Here is a 23,533-nt window from a genome sequence, read left to right on the forward strand (position 1 = left end):
CCTAAGTTTCTGTTTCACATTTTTCACATTTAGATTATAGCTACTGTTAGAGCCAGTTTTGAAGAACCACTTGATTCTCACACATGAGACTTCATCAGTCACAGTCCTCGCTCTCACAGCCTGCCTTCTAGAGACTCTAATCTTGCCTTCCCAAATGTGTCTCCCACGGGTCTCTCACATACCCACACAGACCACTCGCAAAGGGAGGACGAAAGCACATCCAAGAATAAGCAATGTCAAAGGTCAATGCTTTTCCAGGCCTTGATTCAGAAAATTGTCATTTAGAGATTTTTCAGATTCTGCAGCCTCCCATTTGAACTCCCTGAAGGAAACTGCAAGGAGAGAAGATTTGGCAATAATAACCGACTGGTGGGTTGCCGTATGGACTTCCCACCTGCTCGCTCACCAGCCTTCATGTGACCTGTTACCAAGGGTAAAACAACTGCTACAGCAGGGCTGCTAACGTTGCTGTTTTCAGTGACATAGAGCCCTGCCTGGGCACTTGCTTGTCAAAAACTCCCTCCTGCTGGGACACCGGGCAGATCCTGGTCATGGGAGTGGGACTGGGTGTTGTGGGAGAGGTGTAAATGCTGACACACTTGTGTTTGACCCAGCCTTTGAGTCAACCTGCTGTTTTATCTGTATGAAATGCTTCTGGTTGACATAGCTTTTATTTTTATTGCTTTTTGTAATGAACTACGACTAAATGCTGTTTTGAGTTATATATCCATAACATATGCTTTAGATACAGCAAAGAAAGTAGCATTTTTAATTGAGAAGCGTTTCCAAAATAGTTACACTTCAATCACAGGGGCCATGCTCTCTTCTTTACTTGAACAGCGGCTCGTGTTAATTAAAATGAAAGAACACCCTGATCCCTATGGTCTGAGAACTGTGTGTGGCTCAGAGGCCTCCTAGTTTCTTTGAAGGTGTCTCCTGCACACAGAGGCTGCCAGGTCCTCCGCGGTACAGGATGACACAGGTGTGTGACCAAGTACCCTGCAAAATTGTTTTGTCTTTTCTTCAAATAAAGTGTTTACTGAAGAGTTGCTATGGTCATGATGTTCCAAGGGTGCCAGAAACAGAGAGGTATCTTTTAGTAGAATAAATCTTAGGCGTTATATAAAAGCACTTAGTCAACGATTTACTTATTAAAGATATTCTCTCTTCCCATAAACTCTGCCCTATTTAGAACAAAAACATTTCAGAAAAAGTTTACCTTAAAAACAGTAGACAGCCCACCTATCTCCTCATCTGCACTTACCTTTCCGGGATCCAGAGGACTGGATTCCCTCCACACAGCTTGTCTGGGTCAGTCTCCCTGTTTAGGGGGCATCTCTGAAGTCCATCTTCCATTTCAAGAGCTTCCAAAACTCTTTTAATCTTCCCTTGAGCTCCAGTTCCCAGGCTGTGTAAACAAAATGACTGGTATATTGGAGTTTGGGCTTTTAAACCTAACAGTTGGCTCCTATTGCCATCGGAGTCTATATCTATGGAGATTTTCAGCCGTTTTGTTTTCTATATAGTTACCATGTAATCCAGTCTACAAGGAAATACAGTAAATATTCCCAAATTCCCTCACTGACTTAGATCCCTTCATTCACCTTAGAAATAAGACAGTATAAAATAGCTTGAAAATATTATTATTATCTATCAATATTCATACAGATGACTGAGTGATTCTGGCACTAATTATAACGTTATAGAGTATAGCTTCCCTGTCTCCTATAAACACTAGAAGGCTCTGGATTTATAATGCAAGAATCCAAAATGATCCTGAAAACATTCTAATAAGGTTAAAACAAAATTGAAAAGTTATTGGCAGTTTCCATGGAAGAAAATATTTTCCCTATTGCTACATCAAGAGTGTGTAAGACTGACACTTGACTCCATGGTCAACAGCACTCTCTGTGTTGGCAGATGCATGACAAGGTTTAGCCTAATAAGCTAAAATGTCACCTGAGCACGCTGTATACCTTCTTGTTCATGGACAGTGTAGATAGAGAACAGCACAATTCAAGTGGCCTATAGCAGGTGCATGCCAAAACCTCAAAAGTAAATATATGCAATACATTTGTAAGGCTCTCCAGTCCAGTTGAAACACAGATTAACTGGGGGCTGCATTCATCAGGTTTTCTTACTCTCTTTCAAAACCCTATCCTAAATTTTGTTGTAAGGTCAAGGCCATCAAACTTGCAAGCAGAAATGAGAGTGCGAATGGGAAGCGAGCAAGCTAAGGATAGGCAATTTGCGATCAGTTTACAAGCAGTAATTAGAGTTTTTGACTACGTATTTTTCAAATACAGAACAAATGTCTATTTCCTGAACCTTTAGGCTATGTTAGCTGGGAGTGGAGGGTACCACGCAAAGAAGTATCTTGGGAAGGTTGCCTAAGACTTTGGAAGAATGAGTTACTTTGGCTGGAGTGTCTCTATCACACCGATGGTACGGGAGAAAGTGGCAAATCCTTTTGCATAGGGGGAAGTAGTGTCTGAGATTCAAATCTGTCTTATTACATATGTAGTTTCTAGTTCGAACTGGTATAATCTCTCGCAGGTGAATTATCTGCATGCTCATGAGGGTTATCAAAGGCACAGAACTGCTATTGCTAGTCAGTAGAGGAGGGAAGATCAGAATTTACAATTCCTTATTCTAAATTGCTACCATTTATATCTTGGGAAGATCTGGAAGAAGGGATCAGGTGCAATCTCTGGTGAAAAGGAATTTTATTTCATCATGATGCCCTCAGATGGTCAGTGACTGGGAAATTTCACCTGTGACTGTCACCACAAAGCTGATGGCAAGCAAGCTTTGGATTTTGTTCAAGGGAATGAAAAGGAGCTTGACTTTGACCAGATCATCTTGGCTTTTTCCCCAGGCCACAGTGCTACAGCAGCTCACAGATTTTCTTCCTACTGTGCTCTGAGAGCAGCAATAAAAGTATGGAGTAAAGATGGACAGAGTTCATTCTCTGTAACAGCCACAAGTCAAAAAGGCAGTCAGCTGAGTCTCACTAACAAGTTGTTGCACTTACTTTGACTGGTGTGACCTTCTTGAAAAAGGCAAAATGTTCTTATCAGATCTTCCACTGTGAATTAATATTCATCAGTGACCTGGAGAGGACAGCTTCTTTCATCAACATATTTGCATTCACATGAAACAGCCTTGTCTATGAAATTTTATGTTCCTAGAGCAAAAATGAAGAATATGGCATGGTGATTTTGCCAAGCACCATTTCAATTGCTTTCTTGTCTGTTTTGGTTAAATTTTATTTCTGTAGACACAGCTACATTGAGGATGTTCTTTGAATCCTATACTTCTCCTGAGTCCTTTGCTCTGTGAACAGGTATGATGGTTTGGAATCTGAAATGAGCTAAAAGAACACATTTATTTTTCTGCTTATGTCATTACCAATGGAAAGAGTCTCATTTAAAATGCTAAACTTGGAATCTCGAAATCTGTAATTTTGGTGCTCTTTGATACTTCTGGTTAGACCTGTGTGACCATTGTGTTTACGAGTCTACAAATGCTATAACATCAACCATCAGCCTCTTCCTCCTGCTCTACAGCGTGAAATCAATATGTTCTCAGTTATAGGGCACTGAGGGTTTACTGTCTTAGGCATTTTTAACAAACATGATGAAGGACATGAATGCATTAGCTTTGACTCTGGGCCATCAGCAGAAATGAGGCAAAGAGTTGTGGATGCCTCTGCCCTGGAAGTGTTCAAGGCCACGCTGGATGGAGCTTTGAGCATCCTGGTCTAGTGGAAGGTGTCCATCCCCATGGCAGGGAGGTTGGAGCTAGATGATCTTTTAGGTCCCTTCCAACACAAACCATTCTATGATTCCATGAAAGGGACACTGGGCTTCCCTTGCACCCTGCCAGAGGGAGCTGTGCAGCAGCAGGGTGCTACTGGCAGGGAAGGACCCAACCCCGGGGGACGTGGCAGGGACACAGCCAGCACCATGCCATAGCCCTGAGCTCCTCCTGCAGATCATTCTGGTGATGAGCGTCAGGACAAGTGACATGATGGAGGCCTGGCAGATGAAGCCTCCTGGCAGAAGCGCCGTCAGCATCAGCTGATGGCTGCAGCCTGAGGACGTTGCAGCCTGGGAGTGAGCAGGTGCCCAGACCTCACATGGCGAGGGAGCTTCTCCTTGTGCCACTGCTGCTGCGGCATTGATGGCCACTGTCATTCTTCAGTGAGGGACTTCAGGGAGAGAAAATGTGCAGAGAATCGTTATATAAGCTCACTGAAAGGGGCAAAGATTTAACCTAGCGTAAAGCTGAGCGGTTGAATTGTTTGTGGCTAAAATGTAACTGATATGCAGCTGCAAGTTTCCCATGCAAAGCCAAATGATGTCTAGTTAAGAAATCCTGGAGCTGTGGTGTGTGGCAGGCTACATACTCAGTGAGTTATGGCAATTACAAAAAAGATTTGCAATTCTTTTGGAGTGGAGAGAGAATCTAACATCAGCATTTTAACTTGCAAATATTCTAAAATATCTCCTACTGTAGGAGGACTAAATCTTATCTTTCCAGGCACATAACGATTCGTACTAATTAAAGGAGTACAGGACACTGCTGATATCTGGGTCCAATAAAAATAAGTGGAAAAAGCAAATAAACATGCAAATGAAAAAAGATCTGATATGACATGGTGTAAAGTTTAATCCAAATAAGGCTAAGCGTGGGTCCTTCATGGTGCTTCATCGACATTAAAAAATGTAGTTAAGCCAGTAAATGTACAACAGCTGGCAAATATTATGTGCCAAGTCTTATTTTAGATTAGTAAGAGAAAAATGAGGCTTATTAAACTTCTGCTGTGATTCCCAGGACAGCCAGTTGGAGATTTTAGAACATCTTTCTGATGTTGCTAAATGACTACACTTCATTAGGGAACCTGTGGCTTTGAAAATGAAAGAATAAACAGCAGTTGTTGGATTGATGGAAACAAAGCAAACAGAAACCTGAGAAAGGCAAATAGCACATCCCACCCTCAGTTTACTTAAAATGACTGAGAAGCGGGCATGAAAGCAATTCACTATATAGCTCTTGTCATTTCTCACAGACAGGAGAGTGTGACAGTCAGTTCAAGAACCCCTGAGGAGTTTTAATCAAATTTCTCCTTTAAAATGCTATTTACAATCTGCCTGCAAGTGGCATCCATTTTAGAAAAGCTAATTATAGATTTTTAAAGCCCTACAAAAGTTAAAATGGATAGTTTTTTTCCATTTTTTAAAAAACCAACCAACTGAAAATATACCTTGCAGAAAAAAAAAGCAAAAATCTAGTATTTTCCTTTTGTTTGTTTGTTTTCTCTTATTCACTAATAAAAATATTTTAAAAAATGTTTAAATTAGGACTGTACCCTCAGCCACTACCAGATAAAGGGAAAACATTTTTTAAGGACTTATTTAAATTTCTTCTGAGATGAACAGTGTAACTCAGGCTGCAAAATGACTGAAGGCAAGGAGCACAGACCGATGATAACGCAAATTGTGTCTAGCTGTGAAGAAGTTCCCATAAGACTTGTTACCCGTTTGTTTTTTTGGGGTTTTTTTTGTTGTTTTTTTTTTTTTTTTTCTGTGCAATAAATGTTGTGCGTCCCTCACCTAAGGGGAACCCAGTGGATGAAATCTCTGGTGCTCTGAATCCACAGTCTTCAGCCCAGGTCAAGGTTTGTGGTCACTCAGGGGCAGTTTTGCATGTGATGATGTGGAGAGGTGGTGGCCAAGGGGCTGCCTTGGTCCCTTGCTGGTGCTGCCTGGGATGCTTGTCTGCTCCACGCCTGGATGCTGGGATGCCTGGATGCACCATTGACCTTGAAATTCTCCATCTCTGAGCCTGGCAGAGCTGGATTTTGCCCACCTGCTTTTGGCATGAGCATGCCTTGGAATTCAAAGGGTGATTAGACAGCAATATGTGATTATAAAGTCTGGGGTTTTTTTTCTTTTCAATCTGAGTGGACAGACTGCATGCGTGATGGTGAATTTGGGACATCTCTCCAAGATTTTTTAGAATGTGCTTGTAGCAAGGGCTATGTATCTTCAGACATAAACAAAAACATGATATAAACATCCTTAATTGATGTTTTATATTTTTCTTGGTTTGTATCTGGTTTTGTTTTTTGGCTTTACAAAGCAATAAACTCCTAATTGTAGAAATGTGGACAGGAAATAACAAAATGAGATTCAATCTGGAGAACTGTGGGCAAATACATCAGATGAAAAAATAATTCAAAACATATATTCAAGAAGAAAAAGATAATTGGAAAGCAGTAATATAGAGGAGACCTAAGGGTAGCATTATACAGGAAATTACAAAGCCATTTCAAATGTGATGTAGTAATAACCTGCATGGAATAATAATGATATTTTATCCATCTTACTGAAGATCTCAAAATGATTCTTGGGCTTCATACATTGTAATCATTTTGCCCATCACTGGGAAACATTAGTCTTCAAGGTGGTTTCTCTTATGTTTTATACTTCTGCTACCTTTTAAGTACATATGGTTACTTGTAATCGTATTTTGCTGCTCCAGGCTCTGCTGCATGGTGATGGGGGTGATGTTAGGACCTCTAGGGCTGCTGGAGGGGTGAGGGCACGGGCAGAGTTTCACTGAGGCCACGTTGGTGTGTTTGGAGCAGCTGCTGGTAGGAATCACCTTTCAAGAGACCTGCCAGATAAACTTTTAAAGCTGCCTTAGTTTTGCAGAAAGCATTCAGGGAAATCTTTCTCTAGAAAGTCCATGTCCTGGGCAGCCCCCTGCCTGCCCACAGCTGGTCAGGGAGTCCCAAGGGAGAGGAGGTTTTTCTTGGTGGATGTTTTCAAGCAAATATTCAGTTGATTTGGAAAGAAAATGGCTTGTGCCAGAACATCATGGGTTTACACTTTACAAACAGAGACTAGCTTTGAGCAAAGTTATAACACCTGAGTGAATGAATAGAACTCAGTAATTATAAGCTTAACAGAGGATCAACTATTACATGTTAAAAAAAAATGCAGTCTAATTTGTCATATTTGGGGGTGGCAAGCTCTTGCAGGATGTGCTCATACTTAATTCAATAATCATACAGCACTCTTTGCCTATGTGGATATCTAAATCAACCACTCAAAAAGCAGCACCAGGGTGAACCTGAGGAATATATTTACTACAGCTGTTCTCTGTTACTTCCTGGAGTTTTATTTAAGGTTAAAGATGTCTTTTAATTGCCTAGGTTTTCTAGACTCATTCATTCCATCCATAATATTAAAATTATAAGAGACTAGTTTTCTTCTCATCAGCAGCACTCCATGATTTTATTAGCTGGCCTTGTTTAGCTTAAATGCTCAACAATGTATTGTAGAGCACATACAGATGAAAAACTACTCACTTTACTGTGATTTTTTTCAGAAATCTTGTAAGTAGAGATACTTGCAATGAACAATACAGTAAACATCTTTCTTGAGGAAACACCCAGGGTTCAACGATAACAGCTGCATGCACACCACTGTAATGTACAGTAGAAGCTGTCAAATGGTTTATTCTAGGGAAAATGATTGCTCTGGTTCCCTGATGCTCTGTGCATCTGGAAAAAATGTGAGAAGGAATATTTTCAAATACAGATATGAGTATTTATCATTCCTCTACCGGTATGTACCTCCGCATGTGTCTACGTACTAGTTTCCATTTATGTAATGGGGATTTTGCAGGAGGAGGTATTCACCACTGAAGTATTTAAATCCTGTGCCTGCATGTACAGCTTTGGGTTTAGAAGCTGGAGAGAGCCCAGATGCTTCCAGCTTTTGTCAGCTCCTGCTCTCTGAATTGTTTTGGCCACTGGCTCCAGCTCCTACAGCCAACATGTTGTCCTTCTTGTTAGTAAAGGAAAAGGGTATCGTCTTCACACTTTTCTGCAGGGCTGGCTTTGGAAGATACAATGAGCAGGAAGAAAATATGTCTTGCAGGTTGAAAAATATAGCATATAGGGCTTCTTATGCCCTTATATAAAGAAAGGATGCTCTGGAGTGACTGAAATGCACAAAATAACGGGATAGGCTGGATTCTGAAATGCAGATGTCATTGTGGAGGGTCTGCCCTAAAGCTGCTGGCAATGTGAACACCCACCAGTCACCTCTGCCTGAGATTTGGAGGTTGTGCTGACGCTCTCTCAGTAGCTGGAAAAAAAATTCAGGACAGGGTGATTAAAATGACATTGCTTTACTGGCACATTGCACATCATGTATCTTCAAAGCTTGCTGAAGTATTACCTATAATAACATTATGGATCCTGCCCAACCTCCCTGCCCATCTCAGGAGTCCAGAGCAGCCTGTCTCATCAGTGTCATGCACAATCATAATCTAGTCCTGGGTTAATTACTAAAAGCACCCACATGCACTCTAATGAAAGAAAGTGCCACCTGAATGAAAGTGAACAAACACTGTGAAGTTCTTTCTAATTACATTAGTCACTGACTAATAAGGCAAAAAAAAGGCTTGAAAATGATCTATTGGAGAAGTATTATGCACGTCTACATCTGATTGCTAATAAAGAGAAAAAAGTCTTGTCCACAAATAACTTATTCAACACTGGGCTGAAAAATAACCAAAGAAACTGTTCAGGAGAATGACCTAAATCAATTTATGTATCTCCATTTTATTAAATGCAGGGGAAACAAACATTTCCTGGGAGGTGGCTGTATGGCTTTAACTGGAACTGAATTTAGGCCAAAAATTAGGGTTGTTTTTCGTAATGAAGGGTTGTTAAGAAGTAATGATCTTGTTGGTCAGGAGTTCCTGTGTGATAAGTATTTCTGCTGGATTTGTATATCCAGACCTATCTACAGTAGCTCATAGATATATCGCATCTGAATTCTTCTGATAGCTTGGAGATTTGGGGTCTGTTTAATGTTTTGGTTTGATCCAGTCTGTAATCTCAGTTTTCTGATTGGGGGCTCTATATGGAGAATTTCATGTGAAGTCAGAGGGTACTGGCCCTGTGTTTTGATAGTTCTGGCAATAAATGCTTTAAGTCATATTTTCTGCAGTTTCTCTCTCAGTTTGAAGCATTCAATTACTCAAATGTTTGTAAAAGGTTTGTTTCTAAAGATATTAAGTGCCCAAACATCTCTTTTCATCTTATTTTCATGTTATTTGAATATTCTTTGTGTGCTGTGGAAGATCTTTATCAGAAAGAACTAAAATCCATAGGTTTAGTAAGTAAATGCTCTTTCACAGGGGCAACTTATTTCTGTGTACTTAACTTTCCAGCATACCAAGACATCATTGAAGGCTCTTTTGGAAAATTATTTATAGTGGCCCAACTTTGCTTACTTCCTTTTGATATTAGGGGTATTTCTGAGATGATTGTTAAATGAGACATAATACTAAGAATATTTTTATCTCCCTTACCTTTGTTTTTTCAGCTTGGAATAAGTGGGAATTTAATGACTTAGTTTAAATTAAAAAAAAAAAAAATTGGATAGTTTAGCTATGCGATCATGAGTCAGTCTCGCTGTTGTACTTTACCCTGGGCACTAGGAAGCAGAGTTTCTTGATCCTGTGCTCCAGCCAGCCATCTGGTACACACATCAGTGGTGTCCAAAGTGATCAGATGGCAGAACCGTCTCTGACACAGGTAGGTCCTTCAAAGTGGCCAGCACCCCCAGCCTGGAGCAAGGACCTGGGCCAGGGAAGGATGCTCTGTTCTGAGGAGCTACAGAAGTGGCACAAAGGACACAGTGGTGAACAGAAAGTGACAGGCAGGACTGGTTATCCCCTCCGTGGAACAGCTTCCTTCCAAAAACTGTTGTCCAAAATGTAGCTTAAGTCAATATGCTTTTGTTGTCAGCTATTCAGGTACTATATAGAAGGCATGACTCACCCAGCCCATTCCAGAAAGCAGAGGTAAGAACATAGGACACGCTCTGCTGGTCTTGATCAAAGATTCGCCTAGCCCAGTATCCTTCCACTGGCTCGAAGTGGGTGCCAAGGGAAGCATGCAAGGGCAAGGCAAATGTGTGACAGTACTTGCCCAGCATGGTTTCCCTGTTTCCAGCTCATCATGATAGAAGGGGTTTCCATATCTGTGGGCAGCATCTTTCTCCACCGCAGTCCTTGGTGGCCTTTCTTCCAATGATGTGTCTAGTTGCTTTCTAACCCCCTGTAAACTTGTAGCTGCAGTAGCATTTTCATAGCTCAGGGAGGCATTTCCCCATTCATCCTCTCCATCATTGGTGACTTCAGGGACTTTTATCAAATCTCCACCAATATTCTCTCTTCTCAGGATGAATTGTTCTTGTCCACTTTGTCCTTATTCCTGATATGGAAGCTGTTCCCTATGGCTGAGAACATTTCTCCACATTTTCTAGATCTCCTATACCTTCTTAAGATTAGGAAATCAGGACTGGGCATACCATTCGAAAGTGGCTACTGAATGGTTTTGCACAGGGGACACATACAGTATGACAGTCACTTGACTACATGGGCTCTGTGAAGGGGGAACCACCCTGTGCCACTCACAAAGCAAAATGGCAGGTCCAGCAAGGCATTTAACCCACCTTCCTCTCTCCATGCCATTGCTCTGTGGGTTATGAGAAGCCATTATACTGCAGGGTCACCATGGCAGATCCTGCTGAGTGCTAAGTGCCCCACAATAAAGTAAAAATAAATAAGCATCTGACATATAAAGAAAGAAGTATCATGAGGGAAAACACAGCATATTTGAGAAAATTATTTGAAACTTGAGTTTCTGTGGTCAGATAATTTCTAAATTTTCTAAACCACTCTCAAAACCATTCACTCGTAACCTGTGGGGAATAAGTACTAGAACAAAATGAATTTAGGAAGTGAACATGACAGTGTCATATTTTATGTCTTTATCTTTTCATCTATGCATTTTTCTGTAGCCCACAAACTATTCAGCAATAAATCATACATCTTGACCTTAGATGTCTTTTCCTGTAAGTTAACCTTTTTGGATAAATACTGCACTTCAGACCTCCCTATTAATTTTTTTTTTTTTTTTTTAACCTGTACTGCAATTTACAGTGTGGTTGTCCACTTTTAACACTGCATGTGTTCATGTTAGGAGCTTACTTTTCCCCACAAGAAAGGAAATAGAGGTTTGATGTAAAAGCTTTCAGCTGTGCTTTCCACACAAAAACCAAATGTAGTTAACCACAGCACAGCATGCAAGGCTGTGTGGATGTTAACATGCTTAAATAACTTTACAGTATCACAGGCTGCTACATCTTTCCTGCTATGATTGCCCCTAAAAGCTGGATCAAGCTGGCATGTTTTTCCACCATACCTTCTTCCTGCAGTGTAGACATATTCTTAGCCTATTTTTTTCTCCTAATCCTTATGGCCAGCAGCAATTCAGACAAAGTGATTCGTATAAACATCAGATCCTAAGATAAAACGCTGGATCCTATTGAAGATTGTGTCCCTCAGGGCTGTGAAGTTTCCCAAGATTACAAAACAGAGGCACTGTCTCCCCTCTCCAGTTTCCCAGTGACTTTGGATGTACTCAGCAAAACTGCCAATCCTTTGTTTTGCTACTCTTCATGTAGGGTAGAAAACTTATGGGAAGTAAATTTAACAGTGGCTGTGGGTGGCATTTTGATGGTAGAAAAACTGACATCTTTTTAGGGGCTTGCCTCTTTTCTTATCAAAACTATAAATAGGAGGAAAATCATGTCAGTGTTAGTAATATATATCTTTAAATCAACTCAGCTTAAAATGACATGGTTTCCCAGAAATATCTATAAATACCGAAGTTAAAGGAGTATTAGCTAGCAGTGCAAAGTGAATTACTCTGAAGTATAGAGGGGTTATAGGAAAGCTCTAACATGGACTGTAGATGTGTTAGTTGGAAACTAGATTTCAAATTCTCCTGCTCAGCTGCCTAAACTCTGGATGCCTGAACATCACTGAGCACTGACTTTTTTTTTTACTCCAAAGTTCCCCAAGGGTTTTCTGTGCAAATGCAAAACAGCTTGGCTGTCTCATGACTGAGTAATTAGTAATTATGCATAGAGAAATACCTAATAGTACATCTGTGCGGAGTACTCCCAGGGGGGCATCCTTACTGCCAATCCATCTGTTATGTGAGATGAGGGCATGGGGACAGAAGGCAGGAATGCATTTGTACCTTTCTTCTTGAAACTGCCCTACTGTACAATGGGAAGTGGGGGAGGAAGTAAGAATCTGTGCAACACAGTGTCTGACAAACTGTGAGGACCAGAAATCAGGTCTTCCCTGTTTCCTATGCTCCAAATGATTTCCCTGGTCAGTAGGGTTACAAGTCATCTTGCTGACAGCTCAAAGAATCATAGAATAGTTTAGGTTGGAAGGGACCTTTAAAAGTCATCTAGTCCAAACCCCTAATTTCCCTCCTTCTTAATTTCTTTTCCCATGCTCTTCCTGGCTACTGCCCATTGCAATGCAACAATCTTCCTTATTACTCCTGTTTCACTTATCAGCTCTCCATGGTCAGGACACAGTTTCTACCTTGCCTTCACATCCTGAATGTTTAAGCAGTGAGATGTCAGGAAACACACAGCTTTCACATCCAGACCACTGAGAGTGGTCCCCTGATGGTACAGTTGGGTAGAGAAGCTTAAGAGAGTGAAGAGTCAGTGGAGAAACCACAGACCAAGTTCCAATAAAACTCTATTGTCCATGGGAAATGGGGTTTCTCAGGGGTTTGTGACACAGTCAATGAGTGATTTTTCTTAGGGACTGCAAAAAGTACATCCTACATGTTACCCTTCTATTAAATTCAAGTCCTTCCTTAATACTAAGCAAGCAGAAGAATTTCCCAATACCAATGCTTTAAAAATTTTTTTAATATAGGGAGAACATGTATTTTCCCTTGACCTTATCCAGGGCAACAGCTACAGCTGGGCTTTTAAAGCTTGCATGCGAAAAAATAAAAAAGGATCCAATTCCCTATTGGCCTAAAAGTGCACAGAAACTGCATCTGCTTAAGCTATTGGCAAAACTGGTCATTCACGTCTTCCTGAAAAATATTGCAAAAAGATAGCACTTTTTAAAGCAATTCTCAGGATGGATAGTGAAAGGGAGTACTTGAATCATGTTGATTTAGGTAATGTTTGTCACATAGCACTTGCCATTATGACTTTTTCCATAATGTTAACAACCTATCTGAAATGCTTTAGCAGAAATGTTTTCCAGACTCTCCCTGTTTCTCACTTCTGCATTTTAATCCATTGAATCATCCTGAATAGTATCAGGATGCGTTTTTGCAATTTTCATAATCTTGCCTACTGCTTTAACAACTCATGTGCCCGTTACAGTTCTGCCATATGGAATTCAGCGATAGGTGGCAGGACAAGATGACCCATCACAGACTTTTGCTGAGATTAGAAAAACTGAGGATGTGCAATGAATGCCTGTACAAGGCTAGAAATGTAAAGTAATAATTCCCCCATAAAATGCTGGAGTTTTAAAAGAATAACCGAAAGGGCATCTTCAGATCCTGTGTTTACTTTTTAATGAACAACACTCTTCAAAACAAAATCAGCAAAGAAAAAGTGATTTTGTGGGTCAAGATAAATGAGGAGTATGTTGCCATTCACCTGGGCAGTGTGAAGGTCATTAGTGAATCAGTTTTGTTGTCTGTACACCTCGCTCAGCTACTCTCCTGGCTGGTGCAGCCTAGCAGAAGCGGAGCTGTGTGCTTTGCTTCCTTCCCAAACATCTGCCCTTGAGGATGTTTTTGTTTGTGCCTGCCCCAGTAATGCAGGAGCTGGGGGCTTCTTGCTCCCTCCTCGCCCAGGTCCGGGCTGCTGGGGAACAGCCACCCCAGCTTCCTCTCCTGCTGTCAGCATCAGGGGACCTGATGGCCTCGGTGATGGCATGGACAAACCATGGGGTGGTCCTGGCTAGAGGCACCTTGGGGCTGTGTTTACCTTGCATCTCTGGGCAGCAAAGCGGGGCATGGCTCAGCCCCTGCCAGGAGCAGGAGCTCGCTCTCACTCAGAGGCACAGTGGAGGAGGAGGCTGCAGGGCACAGCCCGGTGCTGCAGGGGACAAAGCCACTGGCCCTGGCACGTGTCAGCACAGCAGAGGCGTGCTGGCACTTGTGCAAGCTGCTCCTCGCTCCTAGCGAGGGGTTACACCAGTGGGGTTATATCATTGCAGACGGTGAAGCAGGGTGTCCCAAGCCTGGAGGGGGTCACAGAGCAAATTCATCCCCCCAGGGCACTGGCACAGCCTGGCCCGGTGTGCCACTGCCAGGGAGTCAACAGGCATTTTGCAATATCTGCTCTTAGACCCAAACATGGCAACAAATCTTAGATAACAGAGTTCAGCAGCACTCGGCACATGCTGCCTCCTTGTTTAGCCAAGTCTTTCCCTGAACAAGCTGGCTTTACGAAAATATTTGGGGAAATTTCTGCTATTGAGCTGGTTTTCAATGGAGTCAGCTTTGTTTAGATGCAAGAATGTTATAAAGAGAGCATTGAAGAGCAAAGCAGTGCTGAGCAGAGCTCTGGTGGCCAAGGGGCTCAAGGTTTGTATTGGGGATGCCAAACAGGGAGGGGAAACACAGTAATGCTGCTGTCTCTTTGCTCCCTCACAATTGCAGGCACATCCCTGTGTTTCCTTTCTGTTTGTTTTGCTGCTTCCCCTCTAAACTTTTTGCATCATCCTGGCTGCTCTCCCGAGCCGTGGCTCAGCGGGCCGGGTTGCTCGCTGGAGTCCTCCCATTCCCCTTAATGCGAGGGCATTAAATCGTGTTGCCATGGGAAAGGTTGTTTGTTACCTATTGCACCAGGCTCTGCAGCTGAGGAGAACAGAGAAATGGTATCAGTTAAATCAACACACTGCTTGATAAGTGCATGAACTTTTGTCATCTACATGTTGGAGAAAAAAAAAAAAAAGCAGATTTTGGCTGCTTTGAATGTACTTGAACAGGGCAGTGCCCATACCATAGCTCTGACTAATCTGTTTGGCATGGCCGGGATCCCTGGGCTTCTCCTTGGAGGTAAAGCACAACATTACACATTACACCTCTTGAAACAAAAATACCTTAGAGGTACTGAGGAGGGTGACTCCCAAACAGCAAAAGGCCAAGCGCTTGAGTAAAGTCCGTGTTTACCCAGCAATTCTCTCGTGGTTGTGGACAGCCCGGCTGATGCCCGGCAGCTCTCCTGCCTCTGCGGCTCAGCAGGGAGTGCAGGCGGAGGGAGATGGTGGGTGCAGAGGCTCTGATCATACCGAAATTTTACCATGGAAATTGCTTTCGTGTAATTAATAAGAACAGGAAATACTTCTTGTTTTCTCTCAGGAGGGGAACATTAAGTAATGGCTTTATCTTAATTTGTCAGGCTTTGCCCTAGGGACCAAAATTAAATGGCTGGAAGCCAGTGGAGGACTCAAGAACTGAAACGTTAACAATCCGATAAATAAAAAAGAATTCATTTTAATTAGTTTTCCAGCTGAAAAATAATGAAGTTCTACATGCCAAAAAGCTGTAATGGAGTAATGGAAAGGCCTGCGCTTATACAATAGGGCTTGATTGCAATCTCAGGGCTCCATTTGTATTCGTTTGTAGTGCGAAACAAAGGAAGGTGTTTGGATTCTCTGTCTTTATATAAAGCCTCTGCTCCAGCACTCTGGGCTGGTCTTCAACCAGGCTTCCCACAGTCCTGCTGCCAAATCTACAAAATTTTCCTGGCTGACATTCAGGAAAGTACTGCTCGGGCTCTAGGATGGAAAGTTAAAAGACTTTGCCTGGATACACTGAAACATATACAAACAGTGCTTGACGTTTTGCATTGATTCATCCTGCACAGGCTGTCCCTGATGTATCCCGGGGGGAGGGAATTGTAAAGCTCCTTAGAATCACCTCGGTCGCTGGTTTTAGATGTTAGAGGAATCATCTTAAACGCTTATGGAAATGCTTCCCCTTTGGGGATTAGCAGCATTTAGCTGGACTGTAGCACTCATCAGATCCAGGGTGGTTTTCGCGCGGGATAAACGGCTCAGATGCGTTAGAAAAAAAAATAATCCTACGGTCAAAGATACCATTAGTCACTGTGACTAAGAGGCTGTCCTGACTGGTGGAGGAGTGATAGACATTTAGATGCTCAGGGTTCCTGTTGCGTATTGAGGAGTGCTAGCACAGCTTGAGTCACGAGCTAGTATTTATGTACTATATCACTATCCAATTAGTAACAGATATAAAATTTAAAAAAAATATCTCTGCTCAGTGAAGGGTGGAATAGGAAATGTGTCACTGCCATGAGCAGCCTAACAGACATGTGCCTTGTTTATAAAATCACATTGCATCTGTGAAGGCAATTATCCGTTGGGCAAGCATGCCCCTGCCTCTGCCTGGCCATCACCTCTAGGAAGCAGGATTCGGGAGGCTGTTCCTGCTGTGCCAGTGTCCAGCAAGGAGCCGCACAACAGGCACAGGGGCAGCATTCCTGCAGCTGCCTGCTGCTGCCAGGCTTGTCCTGGCAGGGGTGGCAGGGACAGTTTCAGCCCCCCGATGCCACCACCTCTGCAGAGGGAGTAATGAACACCGTGCTCGTGGCAGAGGAGCTGGCTGCAGGCTCCAGCATGCACTCCTCCACACCAGGATGGGCTTGGCTCCTGCCACACGCCTCAGCTTTTCTATTTGCTTCTCCATAAACAGCCTGGACATATAAGGGCAAGAATTTACTCTTTGCTCATCAGTGCTTCAATCTACCTTTTGCCCACAGAGAGCAGAACCGTTATGTTTTCCCCACTCGAAGAGTACTCATATTCCCTGCAGTCAAAATGACACGGAGGAGAAAAGCTCAATGTAAAATCAGGAACTGTCCTAAACCAGGAGCCCATGAGAAAGCACAATATACACTATTGTCCATGCTTGGCATTAGAAAAATGTGAGTTATGCAGCAAAAAGCATCAGATTGGCTTAAAAACGAAGCAATGTTTTTTGTTTGCTGCCTGGCATTCAGACTTTAGGTCAAGTTGACAGAGCTCTCTGGGGGCTGCGAACTCTCTTTAAAGTGAATTCAGAGTTCTCTGGACAAACTCTGTAGCTCTGGAAGTTAGAACTCCCCAGATATCAACAAACACTAAAAAAAAATATAAGGCCAGCACTGAAACACTGATGTCAATCCACCCATTTCCAGTTTGTTAAGAGTCAGTTTGGATGGACTTTCCCACTGGCAGCTATGATGGAGAACAAAATACAGGGTGATTCATAAAGATGGATCAAATTTGAACTGCAATTCAGCAAGAAACTTGGTCTATCTTTTTGAAACACCCTGTACTACTTCTGTACTGGCACTCCTGCAGCAAGGGGATAGGATCCTTTCTGTGTGAAGTTGCAACATGCAGAAATCAAGTGGAAAGAGATAATTTCCCTCTTACTACAACAAGCAAAAGTCAGTCAGTAAGGAAAAAGTGTGAAAGCTAGGGGATAAGAAAAATGCATTTGTATCACTTATATTTGCTGTGTTATTAATCCCAAGAGTCATAAGTATGAAGCAAACAAACAACCCTATTCATGAAGTCAAAAGAGATGAGACATTAGTTTATATAATAGTTTTACTTGGTTAAGCTTAAGTGGAGTGTTTTATTTATTTCTTTTGAAATATTGTTTATAAGTGATGGCGCTACTCAAAGCATAGGATAAGCACTTTTCTGTTTGAAAATTCAAAATATTAAAAAAAATCCCAAGTCAATAGATTTAAAAAAAAATGTAGCCACATGGGGTTTTTTTAGGACAGTGTGGGGGACTACGGCGGGTCCGTGGATTCTCTGACAGAGGGCATGGGAACAGAGATCAGCCTTGAAGATATTAAGGCCTACTTGTGAGAAAGATGGGAGTAAAGGAGTATCTGGAGATATTAAGGTGTACCCATGAGAGAGAAGGGATGTACTCGTGAGAGAGAAGGGAGCAGAAGAGTAACACTGATGATAGCAAATTAGCCAATGAGATGTTACTGCTGTAAATTGTAACCAATAGTGAAGAGACACATGAGTTGGTAAAACTGTATAAAAATGCACTTGTGGCAATAACTGGCATCTACTAATTTCATCCTGGAAGAACTTGGTCTATGTTGTTTGTCTGTCTCAACTGCGACAGGACAGAGGAGACCCTCAGATTACCCTACGTGTCCTCCATAACACAAACCAAAATGTTTTATCTTGTTATTTTGTAACAGATCTAACAACTTGCCTGTGGTTGAAGTATGTATTCCAGAAAGGCATCTGATTACAGATGTGAGCAGAGTGATAATCCACCAGTTTATGTGATTATTTGTTTAAATAATTATGTATCCTGATTTTTTCATTGTTATATTTTTGTTTGAATTTGTCTGTTCTTCTGCTGGTTCTTGTTAAGTTTGGCCTCTTAATACCTAGGAATGACCTTTAGTGAGATGTTTGTGCTCATGTGTGGCAAAAACACACAACAATTTTTCAAGGCTGGTGTTTTTCTCAGGGGAAAAAAAAATAGAAAATAAGTAATTTTGTATTGGATTGAACTCACCTGTTATGAAGAGCCTTCTGTGTCACATGTATGAATTATCCATGGGAACCATATCTTCCTGCTGCTTTCAGCTCTATAAATCATCAGAAGATGTGAACGGTTATCATTTAATTCAGTGGCTGTATCATTCAGGACCTGTGTCATCATGGATCAAAAACTTAGGAATAGGGCAGAACAGATTAAATTCCTTCTTGGTGATACAGAAACCAGTTGACCAAACTGCCTGGTTGTCAGATACACTGAGAGCAGAAGCACAGCATGGCAGTGGAGGGGTCTCCAGGGTCCCGCCCCAGGCAGGCTGAGGTCCTGCTCCAGCAGCTCCCCCAGGCTCCCTGGCAGCCTCCTCCTTTTCAGGGCAGGGAAGGAGTTTGAGGGATGCCAGCCTGGGTATGGCCAGGACACTCTAAAGTATTCAGCCCCGTTGGGGAAGCACGTAAGGCAGATAGCAAGCTGCTACATGGGGCTGCTCTGATGCAGGCTGTGCTTGGTGTGGTTACCAAAACACGAGGCCCTCACAAATAAATGCAATTAGTCACTGAAAAAATATAAGGGGATATCCAGACAGGCTTAATGAGAAGCATGGCCTTTCTCCTCAGGGACATCTTTATTCAATATTTGGAAAGGCTTCAGTCATTATTCTGGTGAATTATAATTTTGCAAAATTTGTTGGTTTTAAGTAGGCAGGTTTTTCCTACTATTTGCATGATTCAACCAAGGCTGTCAAATTGAACGTTGTGCAGACCCTTGTTATTCTGTGTGTAGTTGTTTAACAACCCAGTGTTGAGTAGACCTGCAGATCTGAAAACATGTTAAAAGTCAACTAAAATGAGTGAAATAATTTTCAAATATTATTTCTTTGTATCAGCAATTGCAATGAGTATGTCACATAACCTTAAATAGAAACAGTCCATGTTACAGGACAGAGAAGCATCAGCGAACTTTAAGCCAGATCTGCTGTTTAGGACCATAAGATGGAGCATAGGATCATAGAATCATAGAATGTCCCGAGTTGGAAGGGACCCACAAGGGTCATGGAGTCCATCGAACAGTACAAGTATAAACCTTACGGATAGGTTAAGTTTAAGTAGTGCAGAAGAAAGGCTGAGAAAATGGTTATTTGATTATAACCTGTTGCACTTCCACTTAGAAAAATGGTATCTGACAAAAGACAAGTGTCATACAGATCCAGAGGTTCTTAACTGATTCCAAAAAAAATCAGCAACAAAGAATACTTATCAGCCAAGAAATTGTGATAATCTGGTAAAATATATCAAATGGTGCGTTTTGTTTTGTGAAATCAATTGTAATTGTAGCATTACAGACTAGAGCAGTGATTTTCCCAGATAAACTGCAGGTCTCAACAGCACTTTCACCTCCCAGCTTCAAGCACTTCAACCCAGGGTGCTGAGCTTGCAGGAAATGATGCGAGAAGTCCTCAAAGTCAAACTGAAGCAATGGGTGGTGGCAGCAGCAGGCTTTGCTGCCATGTCCCTGCTGTAGCTGAACCTTGCAGGTCTGTGCCAGGGCTACTCTGGCAGTATTTGTGCAAAACACAACGTGTCTATATGATGTGATGTTCTGAGAAGGTGCTGGGGCGTTATCACAATGTAAGTGATAAAAAACAACTCCGGGATCCTGTGCTGAGGGACTGTACTTCAAATTGATATTTCTGGAGTAAAGTAACCTTCCAGATGATACTTTGAGAGTCAGATGGGGTACTTCTCTGGGTGTGCCAAACATCGACTTCCCAATAGACTTATTCACAGCTAAGAAGGCTTTTACTCCACCAGCAGAATATCACAGATTCAAGGTCTCACAGCACACATACATGAACTGCAAGTTTTTAGAATGCGGTGTGAACTCTAACCATTTACTGTTTTAAAAGGGGATATTAAAAAGTTGAGACAATGAACAGCATAAAAAAATTCACAGAACTCATTTTACAAAACGAAAAAAACTGAGCTGCCAAAAACCAGGAAGTTCTTGAAAATGCTTGAATTTGTAACTGCTATTCAAATTTAACAATAGGCTCCGTGAGAATGGCATTCCTGGTATTATAGCTGTTAGGAGTATCAGATACAGAAAGGAAAATCCACTGCTGAATGAGAGATCTATCCCAGTAGTTTTCGACAAGTCAGGGGATTCATTTGAATGTTAGTTTTGAGCACCACTGCTTGACATCTGCAAAAATCACTTCCTATCTCCCGGCCTACAAAACAATGAGCATAGTTTCCTTGTTACTCACACCTGTGTCATATAGGAACATGCCCATTTGAAGTCATTTGAGAGAGGCCGATGTAACTGAAATGACAAACAAGTCCAGTGTGTTTGTGGCTGTAACCAGAGTGTATTTATTGGCTTAACGCTGAGCACTCGTACAGTGTCACTGTCATCATTTGTAATCTACTTTCTGTGTGTTTAAGCTGTGAATGCTTTTGGTACTTTCAATTATCATATTTTCACAGCACTTCACAAAGTTTTCAGTTTCTTGATGTTTTATTACCACAGAAAGAAGAAAAATAAATATTGCATAAAGCTGCAAAAAAACCCCTACACATTTCTTAAAATTTATTTAGGTTGGTATTTTTAAAAGTTATTTTTCTCATTTTGTGCCTGTGTTCCTGGCTTCACAGGTTCTGTGTCTCATTCTGCTGTTGCATCCTGAGTTATCATGGGCACTTGGACTGGGATTCATCCTCCCTTTGCTTCCCACTGAGCAGAGATGACATGATTGGGATCTTTGTACAATGGAGAGAGGTGAGGAGTGTGCTTGAGATCTCATGCCTGTCTCTGAGCAAGAATCTGAAGAAGTGATTTCCATTGTCCTCTACCGTAAAATGGATATGATAAGAGTTGGTGAGATTTCTGTTACCCAAATTTCTGTTGCCAATAGATAAGTGTAGTCATAAGGAGGTCAGAAACTATGATTCTTAGAGGATTTTAACACTGGAAAATGCAACACTGCTGCAAAACCTAAAAATTCTTAGAATTTTTTGCAAAAGAATATTTCAGATCAAAGCTTATTGGAATATTGTTTTGAATCTTTTTTTTACTAGCTATAAAAAATATTTACAAAATAAAAAGCCTTCAAAACATGCTAACCAAATATTCTATTTTGAAAGAGAAAATTAGGCTTATCTGAATGTTTTCCTTTTTATGAAAATTATTTGGTGCAAAAGCCATTTTTTTTTAAACATGTCCACTCACAGAAACTAAATTATCTGTTTGAAAGAATTCCTTTGAATACTTTCAGCCTGTTCTATCTAGAAGATTATGGTTTATGCTATAGACAGGGAAGAAATTAGTTATTAGAAAACCATGTCAGAGCCACTCTGATAAATTCATGCTACTGTACTTAGATTTCAATCCATGGGAAAGATAATCTGTTGGGAAAGGATGTAAAGGAAACTAAAACCACAACTCCACTGTCATCACTTCAATGTCTGTACGTTACACTGTTTTGCTTGGTCAAAATAATCTGCATAGCTCAGGCTGTTCATCACCAGGGCCCCTCTGGCTTTGGTCTCTACCTGTTGACAGAGGGATATCAAACACTTCTCCAGTGAACAGATTGCCTCTACAAGCCTATAACTAATTTGTTTTGGGTGGTTTATTTGAAAGCAATGGATATCTTTCCTGAGGCCAATGCCATATTTCCAAACCCAGGAGGCACATATAGGCTTTATGGCACTTACAAGTAGGACCACAGGCCTGATAGAAATCGTAGGGTTTTGCCAATATTTGGGCTCACGTAGCTGATGAGGGTGAGGATCCCTGCTCCATATGTCCGAGAGTGTCTGGTCTGGCTGAAGCATCATGAGAGGCATTGCCACTGCCTCACTTTGTACATTTAACATTAGGAAGATAGTTCTCCAGTTGTCCTGATATTCAAGGTAAGAGGAACATCACAAAGCAAATCAGAACAAAACGCCTAATGCTTTGAGGAATGTGCTACATTCTGTTACTTTTTAAATAAATTTTCTGGAAGTAAAACAGTGAGATAAAGCTCAAGGACTACACTCCTTTGATAATAACCATATTTCTTCAGTGCAAAATATTTCATTGAAAAAATCCTAATCAGCCCTAGTGAAAATTCACAAAAGGTCAGGATAAATAAACCATGCAACAAATTTCTGGGGCAGGTTTCTCATCATTTGTTGCCTTTAAATCAAGAAAATTTTTCTTGCTAGAAGATATATGATTTTCCGTCTGCAATTTATGGGATTCGGTGCAAGAATTACTGGGTAAAATTTGATGGCCTGTGGTGTGCAGGTCAGATTAAATGATCACAATGGCCTTTGACCTTTGCAGCTATTAATCTTTCATGAGAGCAAAGCCATAAAAGACAGATGAACTGTAATAAAAAGGAACTGGAGTCTCTGGAGGACTATTTAAAGGATCACTTGAATTAGCTAATGCAAGAAAGAGACTTTTTCTGATAGAAAAGCTTTAAAACCCCTGATGTTACACAGATTATTTTTCATTTTGGCAAAAGGAGAAATTGCATTTTGGTTAAAAAAAATGTTTATATCCTTCCTGTTTCTCTCCCTTTGGGGTGTGGTCATAAAAGGGAGGAAAATTAATGAAAAATGGAAAGATGAAAATGTTGCAGGATTTGCCCTTTCACAGGTTTAGAACATGTTTATCACTGAAAAAGCCAATTCCCTTTGAGATAAAGGTAGAAACATGGTGTCTCCTCTGGTGTGACCAGGATTTATAGCCCTGGTTAAGCCAGGGGCAGTCTCTTTGGCCTCCTCATCTCCATCCAGGTTGCTCAGGTGGGGCTTGCGCAGGAGATACACTGGCAGTGCTGTTTGGGAGCGTGACCCAAGTGCTCAGGTGTTGGTGATACTCAGCTAGGAATGCACCACGCTGTGCTCAGGGAAGGCTTGGTCCGGAGGGGCTCAGGTCTTTTGTCCTGACCACAGTGAGCGGGAGGGGCTGATGGAAACCCAAGGTGATGCCTGGAGCCCCGTAAGCCATGTGCTGAGGAAGGAGGGGGCCTGACCTCTGGGACTAGGCCAA

The sequence above is a fragment of the Caloenas nicobarica genome, chromosome 1, assembly GCF_036013445.1.
Source record: "Caloenas nicobarica isolate bCalNic1 chromosome 1, bCalNic1.hap1, whole genome shotgun sequence".
In the NCBI taxonomy this organism is placed as follows: Eukaryota; Metazoa; Chordata; class Aves; order Columbiformes; family Columbidae; genus Caloenas; species Caloenas nicobarica.